The sequence below is a fragment of the Procambarus clarkii genome, chromosome 40, assembly GCF_040958095.1.
Source record: "Procambarus clarkii isolate CNS0578487 chromosome 40, FALCON_Pclarkii_2.0, whole genome shotgun sequence".
Taxonomy (NCBI): Eukaryota; Metazoa; Arthropoda; class Malacostraca; order Decapoda; family Cambaridae; genus Procambarus; species Procambarus clarkii.
The window spans coordinates 26083313-26099363 of record NC_091189.1 but is presented as its reverse complement, the minus strand read 5'-3'; the positions used below and the strand labels follow the sequence as shown (position 1 = coordinate 26099363).

At 41.2% G+C, this 16051-nt stretch overlaps 1 protein-coding gene across 1 annotated transcript in view; it reads left to right on the top strand.

Annotated features, from left to right (window-relative positions):
• The window catches only part of LOC123758027 (mitochondrial ornithine transporter 1), a 72172-nt gene that overhangs the window by 12093 nt on the left and 44028 nt on the right, over positions 1-16051 (top strand). The window contains 1 exon segment of the mRNA XM_045742189.2: positions 6167-6412. The gene's annotated coding sequence lies outside the window, so the exon portion shown is untranslated.

Sequence of the window (16051 nt, the reverse complement as noted above, 5' to 3'; positions counted from 1 at the left end):
CCTCCTCCTCTTCGGCCATATTATAACGATTGGGATTGCCAGCTGCAACCATGTTGTACCATCGTATAGATTCACTAGTTTGTGCTTCTATCCTCCTTTCCTCAGTTACCTTGTCACGGTGATGTTGCCTGACAATACTCCATAATGATGTAATTTAAGAAGAAGGTTTTGGTGGTTGACAGTGTCAAAAGCCTTACGCAGGTCCACAAATAACCCAACAGGGAACTCATTTTTATCAAGAGCTGCATGAATCAAGTTAATCATACTAATAAATGCATCGTTAGTGCTTTTTTTGGGTCTGAAGCCATATTGGCAAGAGCTAAGTATATTGTGTTTGGCTAGATAAGAGTAAAGCTGCTTGTAGATTAGTTTTTCAAATATTTTTGACAAGTTAGGCAGGATTGATATAGGTCTGTAGTTGTTAACATCTGTGAGATCACAACATTTGTGGACAGGGGTTACTCTCGCTTTTTTTTTAGAATATCTGGAAAGGTTTGGAGTTCAAGTGACTTGTTGAAGAGCAATGCAATAGCAGGGGCTAAAGATCTGGAGTTTTTTTTTTGTAAATTAAAGGTGGTATCACCTCAAGGGCACTACACTTGGTTTTAAGGGAAAGGATTATCTCATTGATGTCATTGGAATTAGTAGGCTTTAGGTACAGAGACTGTGGATAGTTACCTGTAAGATAGTCATTAACATCACTACTGGAAGATGGAATATCATTAGCAAGGGATGAACCAATGGAAGAGAAGAACCTATTGAACTCAATAGCAGAATCAGAGGCTGAAAGCTGACCAGCGTTATTGGACAGGAGTGTTGGTTTGTTATTTAAAATCTTCTTTGATCCCAATATTTGTGAAATTGTGCTCCAAGTTTTTTTAATGTTGCTCTTTGTTTGGGTAAATTTATCTTCGTAGTATTTAGTTTTGGCTCGTCTAATTATTTTAGATAGCAATAACGAGTAATTCTTTGAGAATTCTTTGGCGACTGTTCCTAGCCTCCTAGCCTAGTTCCTCCTCCGCCTTCTCTCTCTCTCTCTCTCTCTCTCTCTCTCTCTCTCTCTCTCTCTCTCTCTCTCTCTCTCTCTCTCTCTCTCTCTCTCTCTCTCTCTCTCTCTCTCTCTCTCTCTCTCTCTCTCTCTCTCTCTCTCTCTCTCTCTCTCTCTCTCTCTCTCTCTCTCTCTCTCTCTCTCTCTCTCTCTCTCTCTCTCTCTCTCTCTCTCTCTCTCTCTCTCTCTCTCTGTCTCTCTCTGTCTCTCTCTGTCTCTCTCTCTCTCTCTCTCTCTCTCTCTCTCTCTCTCTCTCTCTCTCTCTCTCTCTCTCTCTCTCTCTCTCTGTCTCTCTCTCTCTCTCTCTCTCTCTCTCTCTCTCTCTCTCTCTCTCTCTCTCTCTCTCTCTCTCTCTCTCTCTCTCTCTCTCATTATTATTATTTCAAAATCGTATTAACTTCATTGTCATCAATATTGTTTGTCACTTTCCTTATTCATTCATTTATTGTGAAGCTGCTACCCATTCATCAGGGCCTTACGACCCAGTAATGGGGTCACGACTCCGGACATTGAATAATAATAATATTAATAATAATAATAATAATAATAATAATAATAATAATAATAATAATAATAATAATAATAATGTTAGTAATGTTTATTCAGGTAAAGGTACATAGATTCAAAATGAGTTACAAACAGAATGTTGGATTTCAAGATAGAGTTAGTACACACTATGCCTAAAGCCACTAATACTCACAGCGTTTTGGGCAAGATGTGGGAAAAATCACTTAGACGTAAACTTAAAACTAATTGAGGGAAGGGAGGGAACTATCAGGGGGAAAGCACCAAGCCGTTACGAATATATAGCACTGGGAAGGGGTCAGGATAAGGCTTTGGGATGAGACGGGTGGGGAGAATGGTATCTAACCATTTAGATTGTCGGGGATTGAACGCCGACCTGCATGAAGCGAGACCGTCACTGTTGTCTAATCCAAGTCGTTGAGCACCATTCCTTTCCCCCCGTCCCATCCCAACTCCTTATCCTGGTCCCTTCCCAGTGCTATATAGTCATAATGGCTTGCAGACGGTTTCCCCTGATACTTCCCTCCTCCCCCCCCCCCTCATAATCACATTAAGGGTGGAACAACATCAATTACAACACAACACCAGAAGTCATTTTTAACTAAATAATTTTAAGACTACAATTTTCTTTAAGTTTATTACACGGCAGATATCAGCAGTTATACAAGATGGTCAATAATCAATATTGTTTGAAAATAGCAAGACATTTATAGTTATATATATATATATATATATATATATATATATATATATATATATATATATATATATATATACATATATATATATATATATATATATATATATATATATATATATAAAGAAAATGGTTGATATATAAGAGGTAATGTGGGTTACATGGAGTTTATTAGGTAGTACAGTACTTAGTTGTTGTCTTAAACGGTTGGTTGAGAGAGGGACAGCAAGTCTTTGACGTGATTGGGAAGGTCATTCCACATTTTGTGTCCCTTGATGTACAGAACATTTCTGACAAACCCTCGACTCTAGAACAACCTAAAATATGTGAATTGATTGAGAATCAATTCAATTGAGGAGAGTCTTACTGTAGATTGGAATATCTTAATAATTAAATAATATTTTTTGTGTTGGAACCAGAAAGATTTTTTTTTCTTCCATAGGTAAGTTAAAAGTACAAATAATTAATGAAAATTTATTATAAAAAAGAATTACAATACAGAAGATAATTAATAAATAATAAATAAGGAGCTGTACATCAATAGACAGAGTGTTCCTGCACCAGTCCTGCTTTTCTCTCTAGTGCTGCCGCTTTCTTTCTCTTCTTTTTTTCCTTTTTTCTGTTTTTTATGAGCAATTTCCTTTCTAGTTCAAAAGCCAAACTGTCCCCGCGTCCCTGTAGAGGAGCGGCGGGGGGTTCTCTCACCTGGGGCTGAGGCTATACTGGCTGCTCCCGGCAACAGACAATTGTGGTGGCATCTTTACATGTTACATACTGGTGGGTCTTGATGCGGGTGGTTGGGTACGGGTTCTGTCGGGATAACTTCCTCTCCTCCCTTCTCCTGAAGACTCTGTCTCTGATCTTCAGGAGGTCATCGTTAGACGGGACAATAACAATAATAGTGTCTTCCTCCTCAGCCAAGTCCATCTCACCAGACATCCTCACCTCAGCGGCGTTTACCGTTTAGTTTTCAAGGTGCACCAACCACGACTCTTCAACTTTGTTACTGAAGCGTCTAGTCCAATAGACTCAATAATATATCACACATGAAGACCAAAATAGTGAGGCAGAGTTTGTGTGAGGTGAGGAAATGAGAAGGTTAGGTTGGGGTTGAAGGAGGGTGTTGATGGATGGAAACCTTCTCTCTGTGTGTAGGTGTGGAGGTGGGTGTGGTGGCGGGTGAAGAGGGCAAGAGATGGATTTACCTGAATTTACCTCAGGGCCACTACTAATAGTGGCCTCGACGAGGATAGGAAGCCGGCGGCTTGTCAAAGGCCCCCCTTCCCCATTTGCCTTGATGTTCTTTTTCAGCTGTATTTTAAAACCAAGCAGAGTTTTGGCGTTCACGTCTGCGGCGGGTAGGCGGTTCCATGGGTTTACAGCCCTATGGATGAAAAAACATCTGTTTTCTGTCCTACAGAAATGATAGACTGTGGAGTTAGGTGTGTAGTTGAGTTAGTTAGCAGTTGTGTAGTGGACTTAGTAGGTGTGTGGTGTAGTTAATTAGCAATTGTGTGGTGTAGTTAGTTAGTAGGTGTGTGGTGGAGTTAATTAGTAGGTGTGTGGTGGAGTTAATTAGTAGGTGTATGGTGGAGTTAGTAGGTGTGTGGTGTAGTTAATTAGCAATTGTGTGGTGTAGTTAGTTAGTAGGTGTGTGGTGGAGTTAATTAGTAGGTGTGTGGTGGAGTTAATTAGTAGGTGTGTGGTGGAGTTAGTAGGTGTGTGGTAAAGTTAGTAGGTGTGTGGTGGAGTTAGTAGGTGTGTGGTGAAGTTAATAGGTGTGTAGTGAAGTTAGTAGGTGTGTAGTGGAGTTAGCAGGTGTGCGATGGAGTTAGTAGGTATGTAGGGGAAGTTAGTAGGTGTGTAGTGGAGTTAGTAGGTGTGTAGTGGAGTTAGTAGGTGTGCGGTGGAGTTAGTAGGTGTGTGGTGAAGTTAGTAGATGTGTGGTGAAGTTAGTAGGTGTGTAGTGAAGTTAGTAGGTGTGTAGTGAAGTTAGTAGGTGTGTAGTGGTGTTAGTAGGTGTGTAGTGGAGTTAGTAAGTGTGTAGTGGTGTTAGTAGGTGTGTAGTGAAGTTAGTAGGTGTGTAGTGGAGTTAGTAGGTGTGTGATGGAGTTAGTAGGTGTGTAGTGGTGTTAGTAGGTGTGTAGTGAAGTTAGTAGGTGTGTAGTGGTGTTAGTAGGTGTGTAGTGGTGTTAGTAGGTGTGTAGTGGTGTTAGTAGGTGTGTATTGGTGTCAGTAGGTGTGTAGTGAAGTTAGTAGGTGTGTAGTGGAGTTAGTAGGTGTGTAGTGGTGTTAGTAGGTGTGTAGTGGTGTTAGTAGGTGTGTAGTGGTGTTAGTAGGTGTGTAGTAGTGTTAGTAGGTGTGTAGTGAAGTTAGTAGGTGTGTAGTGGAGTTAGTAGGTGTGTGATGGAGTTAGTAGGTGTGTAGTGGTGTTAGTAGGTGTGTAGTGGTGTTAGTAGGTGTGTATTGGTGTCAGTTGGTGTGTAGTGAAGTTAGTAGGTGTGTAGTGGAGTTAGTAGGTGTGTAGTGGAGTTAGTAGGTGTGTAGTGGAGTTAGTAGGTGTGTAGTGGTGTTAGTAGGTGTGTAGTGAAGTTAGTAGGTGTGTAGTGGAGTTAGTAGGTGTGTAGTGGTGTTAGTAGGTGTGTAGTGGTGTTAGTAGGTGTGTAGTGGAGTTAGTAGGTGTGTAGTGGTGTTAGTAGGTGTGTAGTGGAGTTAGTAGGTGTGTGATGGAGTTAGTAGGTGTGTAGTGGTGTTAGTAGGTGTGTAGTGAAGTTAGTAGGTGTGTAGTGGTGTTAGTGGGTGTGTAGTGAAGTTAGTAGGTGTGTAGTGGTGTTAGTAGGTGTGTAGTGGTGTTAGTAGGTGTGTAGTGGTGTTAGTAGGTGTGTAATGGTGTTAGTAGGTGTGTAGTGAAGTTAGTAGGTGTGTAGTGGAGTTAGTAGGTGTGTGATGGAGTTAGTAGGTGTGTAGTGGAGTTAGTAGGTGTGTAGTGGAGTTAGTAGGTGTGTGATGGAGTTAGTAGGTGTGTAGGGGAGTTGAGCCCACTCAGTGAACGCACCCCCCCCCCACCACCCAGTGAACGCACCCTCCCACCACCCAGTGAACGCACCCACCCACCACCCAGTGAACGCACCCTCCCACCACCCAGTGAACGCACCCACCCACCACTCAGTGAACGAACCCTCCCACCACCCAGTGAACGCACCCACCCACCACCCAGTGAACGCACCCACCCACCACCCAGTGAACGCACCCACCCACCACCCAGTGAACGCACCCTCCCACCACCCAGTGAACGCACCCACCCACCACCCAATGAACGCACCCTCCCACCACCCAGTGAACGCACCCTCCCACCACCCAGTGAACGCACCCTCCCACCACCCAATGAACGCACCCACCCACCACCCAGTGAACGCACCCCCCCCCCCAGTGAACGCACCCCCCCCAGTGAACGCACCCACCCACCCCCCAGTGAACGCACCCACCCACCACCCAGTGAACGCACCCCCCCCCCCCGTGAACGCACCCCCCCCCCCAGTGAACGCACCCACCCACCCCCCAGTGAACGCACCCTCCCACCCCCAGTGAACGCCCCCCCCCCAAGGTAGGGACGGAGGGACGGTACGGTACTACGGTCAAGGGTGCTCACCATGGCTGACCTTACAGAGACAGTACTGACCCTCCCTAGTGGCAGGTATGATGGCTGCCACTGGTGTGTGGCAGGGCCACTCATCATACCAGCAGTAAGTACTCCTCGGCTCTCAGGTGGATCACTAATGCTGGAAGGTGATTTATGTAAGAAAATGTACAAGAATGTAAGGTTGGCGAGGCGTAAGTTGGATGGTCCGGGAGCAGTCCGTCGGGTCGTGGATTTCAATACACTTTTTCCTTTGCAGGTGGCGTCGATGGGGAACTGTGAGGGTGTTTGACCCTCCTGCCGACCCAGAAGGATCCTATAGGTTGAAAGACCTTGCGGTTGCTAGACTAGGCCTAAAACAATCCAGCCCAGTGGGGCGTTGGGCCCCCTCATTATAGGCCGTGAGGGATACCCATGTATGAGACAGCTTTACCCCCGTCTCTGTGAGGTTCATGAGGAGGCAGCTTGACCTTCCTGTCTGGTCCTGTCAAGACCTAATTTGAAGGTAAGGTAATTATTGGTTACACCATGTAACCTATCTTACCCTTAAACCTACCTTACCCTTAAACCTACCTTACCCTTAAACCTACCTTACCCTTAAACCTACCTTACCCTTAAACCTACCTTACCCTCTAAATGTCAACCCATGTCTTGCTATTTTCAAACAATGCTGTTTGTTTGACCAAGTTGTATAATTGGTGATTTCTGCCATGTTACTCTTAAATGAATTTGAGTGGATATAGATAACAGCTGCCGCGTATGGGTTAATAGGCCTTGTTCAGTTTCTTATTTCTAATGTTCTTATATACTTAAAGATGAAAATTCCTTACCAACCACTTTTATTCGGAATCAAATTATTTGATAGGAATTAATTTTTCTGAATTTGGTGGTAGTTTCAGATTCATTTGGTGGAACTCTTCCACGTAAAATAAACATTTAAAATGGAATGACCGTTGTCCACCAGCTAATGGGTACATAAGAACATAAGAGTTAAGGATACTGCAGGCGGACCTATTGGTCTATTGGCCTATACGAGTCAGCTCCCATTATATACACTCAAACTCACTCATATATATGTCTAACCTATGCTGGAAACAATCAGGTGATTCCCTCTCCCCCCCCCTTTTTTTCCATTTTCAACACAATTATACTTTAATCTCAATTAGTATCAACCTTTAGTCTAAGTGTTTTTCTTCCCCACACCATGCTCTAAACTCTGTATGTATTAGTGGCTTTAGGTATTATATGTACTAGCTCTATCTGTAAATCCAACATTATGTTTGTAACTCATCTTCTTTGTATGTACTTTTACCTGAATAAACATTTTTGAATTTTGAATTTGAATTTTTTATTAGGAGACCTATAGAAGGCAGCTTAATAATCCTCCAGTAGGCCTAGCCTTGACAGATAAAAGTCATTTCGTACACAGACAGCTCGCTAAGGGATTTTAAAGCCTACCTAATTGTACCTAACCTTACCTGACACAAATGAACTTAACATGGCTAAAAAATCCTAACCTAGCAATACCTATGCTCAGTTATGACAATCAGAAAGTGAGCTCTGTCAAAATGCACGCGTACAATTTGATCAATATCTCCCTCGACCACTACCACCCCCTTACTACAAGTTATTATTCATAATAATAATTATTATAATTATAATTTATAAAATATACAAAATAATATGTTCTATTGGCTAATTAGTAGGTAGGGATATTGCATATTAATTAAGGCTACTAATATGCAAAACATTCGGCCATTTCTTTTTCATTAGGTTACCTTGAGATGATTGGTTACCTTGAGATGATTTCAGGGCTTAGCGACCCCGCGGCCCGGTCGTCGACAGCTTAAGTTTGTTTAAATAGTAGTGATGGCATAGAACAACTACTCTTGTGGTTCATTATTAACCCGATGTTCGAAGATAGCAACTCGATCATGGTACTGTAATAATTCAAATGTAACAGGATTGGTAAAAAACCCCAACCTGCCCAGGTTGGGACAAGGTGGATTTTATCTATTTAATCTATATAAATAAAAATAGAAATGTTTGTGCATAATCGCTAATCGCCGTAAGTTCTTCACCGATTGCTTTGAAATTTTCCCACAACGTTCCATTCGCATCCAGCCAGGTTTTTATATACTGTACATACTATATAGATATCACGTCTGTGACGGTAAAAAAAACAAGCTTTTTCTGAAAAACTGTGTTTTTCATGTGAAGGAAATCTTCGAAACCTCTTTACCAATTGCTTTGAAATTTTGACACAACGTTGCATTCGAACAGGCGCGTCTTTTTATATAACTACTATGTACAGTATATAGATGCCACCCCCGTGACAGGTAAACATGTGTTTTTGATGTTCCCAATTTTCTGATGGGAACATCACACCATTTGGGAAGGCATCGGACGAGGGAGTGGGAAATGGTGGGGATGACGAGGGGACGGAAGTGAGAGATGGTGGGGGGGGGACGAGAGGACTAGGGAGGGGGTAATGGTGGGGTAGAACGAGGGGACGGGGGAGTTTGGGATGGTGGGGACCAGGGGATTGGGGGAATGGAGAATGGTGGGGAGGACAAAGGGACAAGGGAGTGGAGCATGGTGGAGGGGGGGAATGGTGGGGAGGACGAGGGGATGGTCGAGTGGAGAATGGTTGGGAGGCTGAGGAGACGGGTGAGGGGAAATGGTGGGGAGGACTGGGGGACAGGGAAGGTTGCTGTGGTTCAGCATTGCACATGCGTTGCTGAGCCACAGCAACGTGTGGCTGGGTACTGCTAGGCAATAAATAAAAATGCATTGAAAATTAAATTCTAATGCTGTAATTAAGTTGCACCATATTAAAGCAAAAAATAATAAAAATGCAGTTATTCTTTAAACCTTCCCAGATTTTTCAGTTACAAAACCTGGTGCAGGTGGGTAAGTGGGTAGCTGCCATGCCAACCTATAACGTAATAATTAATTATTTTTAAAAACTATATTTGGTTAAGATTTTAAATTCTTAAATATATATTATTAAGGTTTAGCATAAACTAAACCTTATGCATTAGCTGATGGTTGGTCCAAAAAAAAAAAAAAAAAAAAAAAAAAAAGACTAGGCCTATATATTGTTCAACAATTGTGCTAATTTAAGCAGAGGTTATTAAAACATTTCTTGATTGCTCTAGTGTATCCTTTATTGATATCATTGGAGAATGAGCCATATCAGATAAGGCCAAGGGGTGTTTTTGAGATATATACAAGAGTTGTTACATTCTTGTACAGCCACTAGTACGCGTAGCGTTTCGGGCAAGTCCTTAATCCTATGGTCCCTGGAATACGATCCCCTGCCGCGAAGAATCGTTTTTTCATCCAAGTACACATTTTACTGTTGCGTTAAACAGAGGCTACAGTTAAGGAATTGCGCCCAGTAAATCCTCCCCGGCCAGGATACGAACCCATGACATAGCGCTCGCGGAACGCCAGGCGAGTGTCTTACCACTACACCACGGAGACTGCAGAATCGTGTTGTTGAATCGTACTTCAGAGTTTCAACAAACCTCGTTTTACCTGAATTTACCTGAGGGGCCGGTAACACACTAGTAGCCTCAATGAAGACAGAAAGCCAGTGGCCTATCAAAGGTCCCCCCCCCATTTGCCCTGATGATTTTTTCAAGCTAGATTTTAAAATTTTACAGTTTTGGCATTTATGGCTAAGTTAGGTTATGTATATTTGTAGTTTTAAAGTCACATTGGCAAACTGTGTTGGATATGTAGTGACTAGTATATGAGCACAGTGCTTTCACAAGAGTAATATCTATAAATAAAAATGGAAATGTTCGTTTGTTCAAAATTGCTAATCTCTGAAAGTTCTTCACCGATTGCTTTGAAATTTTCACACACCATGTTCCATTCGCGTCCAAGCAGGTTTTTATATACATACTATATTGATGTCACATCTGTGATGGAAAAAAACATGCTTCTTTTGAAAAAACTGTGTTTTTCATGTGAGAGAAATCTTCGAAACCTTTTTACTGATTGCTTTGAAATTTTGACACGTTGCATTCGAATAGGCGCGTGTTTTTATATTCCTACTGTATACATGCTTCACCTGTGACAGGAAAAAACATGTTTTTTTTTTAAACTGTGCCATCTGTTAGACGTAAGAGTAACACGCGCTGTAATCTCCCAGAGTTCTTCACCGATTGCTTTGAAATTCTGGCACAACGTTCCATTTGATTATGCGCGTGTTTTTATATACCTATTATATAGATGCCACACTTCTGACAGGTAAAAACATGTTTTTACAAAAACAGCGCCATCTGTTGCACGTAATAGCAACACACACGCTATACTAAATTCCATTACGAATTCTATTTCAATGTTTCCGATTTCATTGATAAATTTAATTTGCCTTGATTTTTATTTATTTTCATTTTGATTTATTTATTTTGAGGGACATTGCATTGGAATTGAACTTTGTTTACCATACTGTTCATTGCCTGAGTATAGATTATTTTTTGATTTTTCCATAATTTTTCATTTTGTTTTTTAATTGTTTTTCTTATATTTTATTGATGGGAACATCAGATCATTTGGAAATGCATCGGACGAGGGGACGGGAGTGGGGGATGGTGGGGAGGACGAGGGGATAGGGGAGAGGGTAATGATGGGGAGGACGAGGGGACGGGAGTGGGGGATGGTGGGGAGGACGAGGGGATAGGGGAGAGGGTAATGATGGGGAGGACGAGGGGACGGGAGTGGGGGATGGTGGGGAGGACGAGGGGATAGGGGAGAGGGTAATGATGGGGAGGACGAGGGGACGGGAGTAGGGGATGGTGGGGAGGACGAGGGGATGGTGGGGAGGATAAGGGGACAGGGGAGAGGGTAATGGTGGGGAGGACAAGGGGACAGGCGCGTTGGGGATGGTGGGGACGAGAGGACAGGGGAATGTAGATTGGTGGGGGAGGACAAGGGGACAGAGAACTGGGGAATGGTGGGGAGGACGAGGGGACGGGGGAGGGGGGGGGGAGAATGGTAGAGAGGACGGGGGAATGGGATATGGAGGAGAGGACGAGGGAATGGTGGAGTGGGGAATGGATAGGAGGACGAGGGACAGTGGGTAGTGGGGAGGACATAGGGATGGGGGATGGAGAAAATGGTGGGGAGGACGAGGGGACTGGGTGAGTGGGGAATGGTTGGGGGGACGGGGAAGTGAGGGATGGTTGGGAGGAAGAGGGGACACGGGGAAGTGAGGGATGGTTGGGAGGACGAGGGGACACGGGAGGGGGAATAGTGGGGAGGACTGGGAGACGGGGGGAGGGTTGCTGTTGCTTAGCAACGCATGGCCGGGTACAGCTAGTAATAAATATAAATAATAAATTCTTACCTAAATATAAAACTGTTGATATGGTGGATACATGCTTAAGGAGCATAGCATTGTTTTAAGTACAAAATAATAAGAATATTATAACACAAAATTAAGAAAACTGCAAAAGACCTATTGGCCCATTTGAGGCAACTCTTATTTACATCCTTCCAAACTCATTCATAAATATATGTCTAACCTATCTTGAGGTTATCCTGTGATGATTTCGGGGCTTAGCGTCCCTGCGGCCCGATCTTCGACCAGGCCTCCTTTTTGTTACACACACCCCCCAGGAAGCAGTCTGTAGCAGCTGTCTAACTCCCAGGTACCTATTTACTCCTAGGTGAACAGTCGCATCAAGGTGAAAGAAACTCTGGCCATTTGTTTCCGCCTCCACTGGGGATCGAACCCGGAACATCAGGACTATGAATCCTGAGTGCTGTCCAATCAACTGTCAGGCCCCTATGCTTGAAACAATTCAATGATCCCACATTTATTATGTTACCTGGTTATTTGTTCCCATATATAAGCAATATATTATGAGCCATCTCTAAACACCTTAGGTTCTAAACAACAATCACATAACAAGCAGATAAAACTCTCCAAGGATGGTTACACACTTGTATCAGACTTAGAAACAGCAACTGAATTTAATAGCTTCTTTTCATTAGTTGGTGCTAACCTTGCCCGAAAAATCCCAGAGACCCAGACGCATGTTACTACATATATATGTATGTATATATGTTTATGTATGTATATGTGTATATGTATATATATGTGTAAAGTATATGTGGAAGCTGATCAGAATTACATTTCACCTTTGTAAATGCACATTAATGACACTATGTAAAAGACACATCGAACACTTTATGTAGGGCATACCTAAATCTGTGTATCTATGTATTTATGTATGTAGGTTAATTTAGCATTTTTTTTCTGCACGAAACGCTGTGCTTACTAGTGGCTTTACAAGAATGTAATTACTATGCTATGTATCCTCACAATCCCAATGTACCTTCTTGTATATAAATAAATAAATATATAAAAACACTACAATCACCTTCTGTGGTTGATTGTTCAATAAATCCCTGAACTATATGTTTAACAAATCTCTAACCTTGTCCATGGAGGACAGAAGAAAATGTATATATGCTGGTTAGCATTGTAAATGTGTGGTCATGTCTGTGGTAGAAAGTAATTAAAAATAACTACATATCTTGCAGGAAGTTATCCTAACTCTCTACTCCTATTACTAGTCAGCCCGACAGACATTATATCCATAATTCAATCACTTAAAACCATAGCTGGGAACATTAATGAAATACCATCTATGATATTTAAGAGTGCTGCCCCTGCTCTTGCACTACCCATAGCTCTGCTATTCAACAAATCTCTAGAGCATAATATTTTTCCTGATATCCTTAAGAAAGCAAGAGTAACACCAGTTCATAAAATAGGCGAGATAGCTGACATAAACAATTACTGACCCATATCAAACCTACTATACTCAAAAATATTTGAAAAAATTCCTACTTTGTAAAACTCAACATATTAAGTCCCTGTGAATTTGGCTTCCGTTCCCAAAAAGAGTACCAATAATGCCATATTAGTCTGCTTGATATAATCTACACAGCTCTTGACAAAAATGAGTTCCCAATTGGCATCTTCATTGACCTGAGAAAGGCTTTTGATACTGTAAACCTCTTACTTAAACTTCAATATGATATCTGAGGACTTGCTCTGAGCTATATTCGTTCCTATCTCTGATAGACACCAATATGTAGTCATCAATAACATAAATTCCCCCACTCTACCATTGACAGTAGGGGTGCCACAGGGCAGCATCTTGAGACCTCTCTTATTTCTTATATACATCAGTGATTTGCCAATGTTTTTAACATTCTTAAACCTATGCTATTTTGTAATAATACTACCTTCATTTATTCTGACCCCAACCCCCACATATTAAATAATATTAAATAAAATAAGATGAGATGTTTATTCAGGTAGAGGTACATACATTTATGTCTGGTGGTGTCCCACCACCTCTGGGCTGAGTTGTCAGCACGCTGTATACGTAGTCCTGTGAACCCAGGTTTGATTAACGGCGCTGGCGGAGAACAAATGGACAGAGTTTCTTTCACCCTAATGCTCCCGGTTACCTAGCAGTAAATAGGTACCTGGGAGTTAGACAGCTGTTACAGGCTGCTTCCTGGGGTGTGTAATTACCTAAGTGTAGTTACAGGATGAGAGTTACGCTCATGGTGTCCCGTCTTTCCAGCACTCTTTGTCATATATTACTTTGAAACTACTGACGGTTTTGACCTCCACCACCTTCTCATCTAATTTGTTCCAACCATCTACCACTCTGTTTTCAAAAGTGAATTTTCTTATATTTCTTCGGCATCTTTGTTTAGTTAGTTTAAATCTATGACCTCTTGTTCTTGAAGTTTTTAGGAAATCTCAGGAAAGGTTCTGAGACCTAAAAAAGGTTTTAGGTCTCAGGAAATCTTCCCTATCAATTTTATCAATTCCTGTTACTATTTTGAATGAAGTGATCACATCTCTCTTTTTTCTTTTATCTTCTAGTTTTGGCATATTTAGTGCCTCTAACCTCTCCTCATAGCTCTTGCCCTTCAGTTCTTGGAGCCACTTAGTAGCATGTTTTTGCACCTTTTCCAGTTAATGTTGGATTAATAGTTAGAGCTAGTACATACAATGCCTGAAGCCACTAATATGCACAGTATTTCGGGCAAGTTGTGGGAAAAAAAAAGACAAACTAAATACAGTATTAGAGTAATTGAAATCAAAATGTAAATTGTAACCACATGATTGTAAATAATGAATTAAAAAAAATCCACTTACGAATGTCAACCAACAAACACACTAAACATAGAAAAGACCTTCTACATTTTATTTGGTAGTAAATCATGAAATCAAATTCAACTGTCAGATAGACAATGTTAACATTACCAATAAAAATAAGGGAAAGTTCCTTGGCCTATACATAGACAAGAGACTGAACTTCAGCACCCACATACAACACAGCCAAAAAGAATTTAAAAAATGGTCATTATACTCTATAAAATCAGATATCATGTTCCCCACTCTGCTCTCCTCTCATTATACTATGCACTAATCTATTCTTATCTTACATACGGTATCTGTGCATGGGGTTCAACCACTGCAAATTACCTCAAGCCCATCATACCTCAGCAAAAATCTGCTATCAGAACTATAACAAACTCTGTTTTCGGACAACACACAGCCTCTCTGTTTAAGTCCCTTAACATGCTAAACATACACTCACTCCACACATTCTCATGTGCTATCTACATGTACAAAACCTTGTTCCTAAATGATAATCTTGATCTGAAACTTTTCCTTAATAGGTGTAATAGAGCCCATGAGCACCACACTAGAAATAAATATCTCTTTGATATCCCCAGAGTCAAACTTAATCTGTGCAAACACTCCATGGAAATAAAAGGGCCCAGTCTTTGAAACTCACTCCCTAATGAATTAAAAAAATTCTCCAACCTACGCCTTATTCAAAAGTAAAACCAAAAAGTACCTCATTTCATCCTCATAGTTTCCTACATTGTGCTTCAAATTCACACTGCATCTTCTACTACCCACTTGCCCAATATTAGTACTTAAGACATACAGTATATCTTCACCAGTGTAATCACCTCTCAATTTATATTGTAGTTATATGCTGACATAAAATTTTGCTACAATGTACCTTTTCATCCAACCTGATATGTTAGATTAAGGACCTGCCCAAAACACTTTGCATGTTAATAGCTTTGCAAGAATGTAAAAATACCACTTAAGTAATTTCTCAATGCCATTGTACCTTGTTGTAAAAATAATAATAATAATAATAATAATAATAATAATAATATTATTATTATTATTATTATTATTATTATTATTATTATTATTATTATTATTATTATTATTATTATTATTATTATTATTATTATTATTATTATATTTTTTTCATGGTATCTGGACAGCACAGCACTGCATCAATGTGTATGTAAATAATATAGAGAGCAGTGGTGAGTGTGGTGGGCAGACATCCAGGTGGTCCAGAGTTATGGTTTGGTTCCCATCAGTGAGGACACGAACCCTGGTAGGCACATCATGGTCCCTTTGGCCGAGGCCAACTACAGTACTAAACTTCCCCACCATGCAATCCACAACAGCCCCCTAACTCCCAGCTACATGCTTACTGCTAGGTGAACAGAGGTATCAGGTGTAAGATCCCTCTTGACCAATTACTGATATTCCCCAGGTTGAAACCCACAACAGCTGCCTAGCTCCCGAGCCCCTATTTATTGCTGGGTTAACAAAGGCATCAGGGGAGAGAAATGTGTCCAAACATCTTGCACTGCTCGGAATCTGAATATGACCGATCAGATGTTATCTAACTGCTGTTTGTGATATAACCTTAGTTATCCATTTCCGTATTTTATAGGTGACTCCGTGTGCTTAAAACTTTTGGGTAAGTCTTATATGGACCTTGTTGCACAATGGTCTACACCCTCAGCATACAATCAATGGACTCGGGTTCAATTACTGAGCAGGATAGAGGCAGTTGTGCACTTTTTTTTTTACCTGATTTCTCTGTTCACCTAGCAGTTAAATAAATACCCAGGAGATAGGTCAATGTTAAGGGTTGCATCCTGGGAAAGGTCTGTCAGTAAATCTTAGTACAGCATTCATGTACCCAACAGCAGGAATTAGTATGTCATACATTTATAAAACTTGACAACATGTACATAATTATAAAAT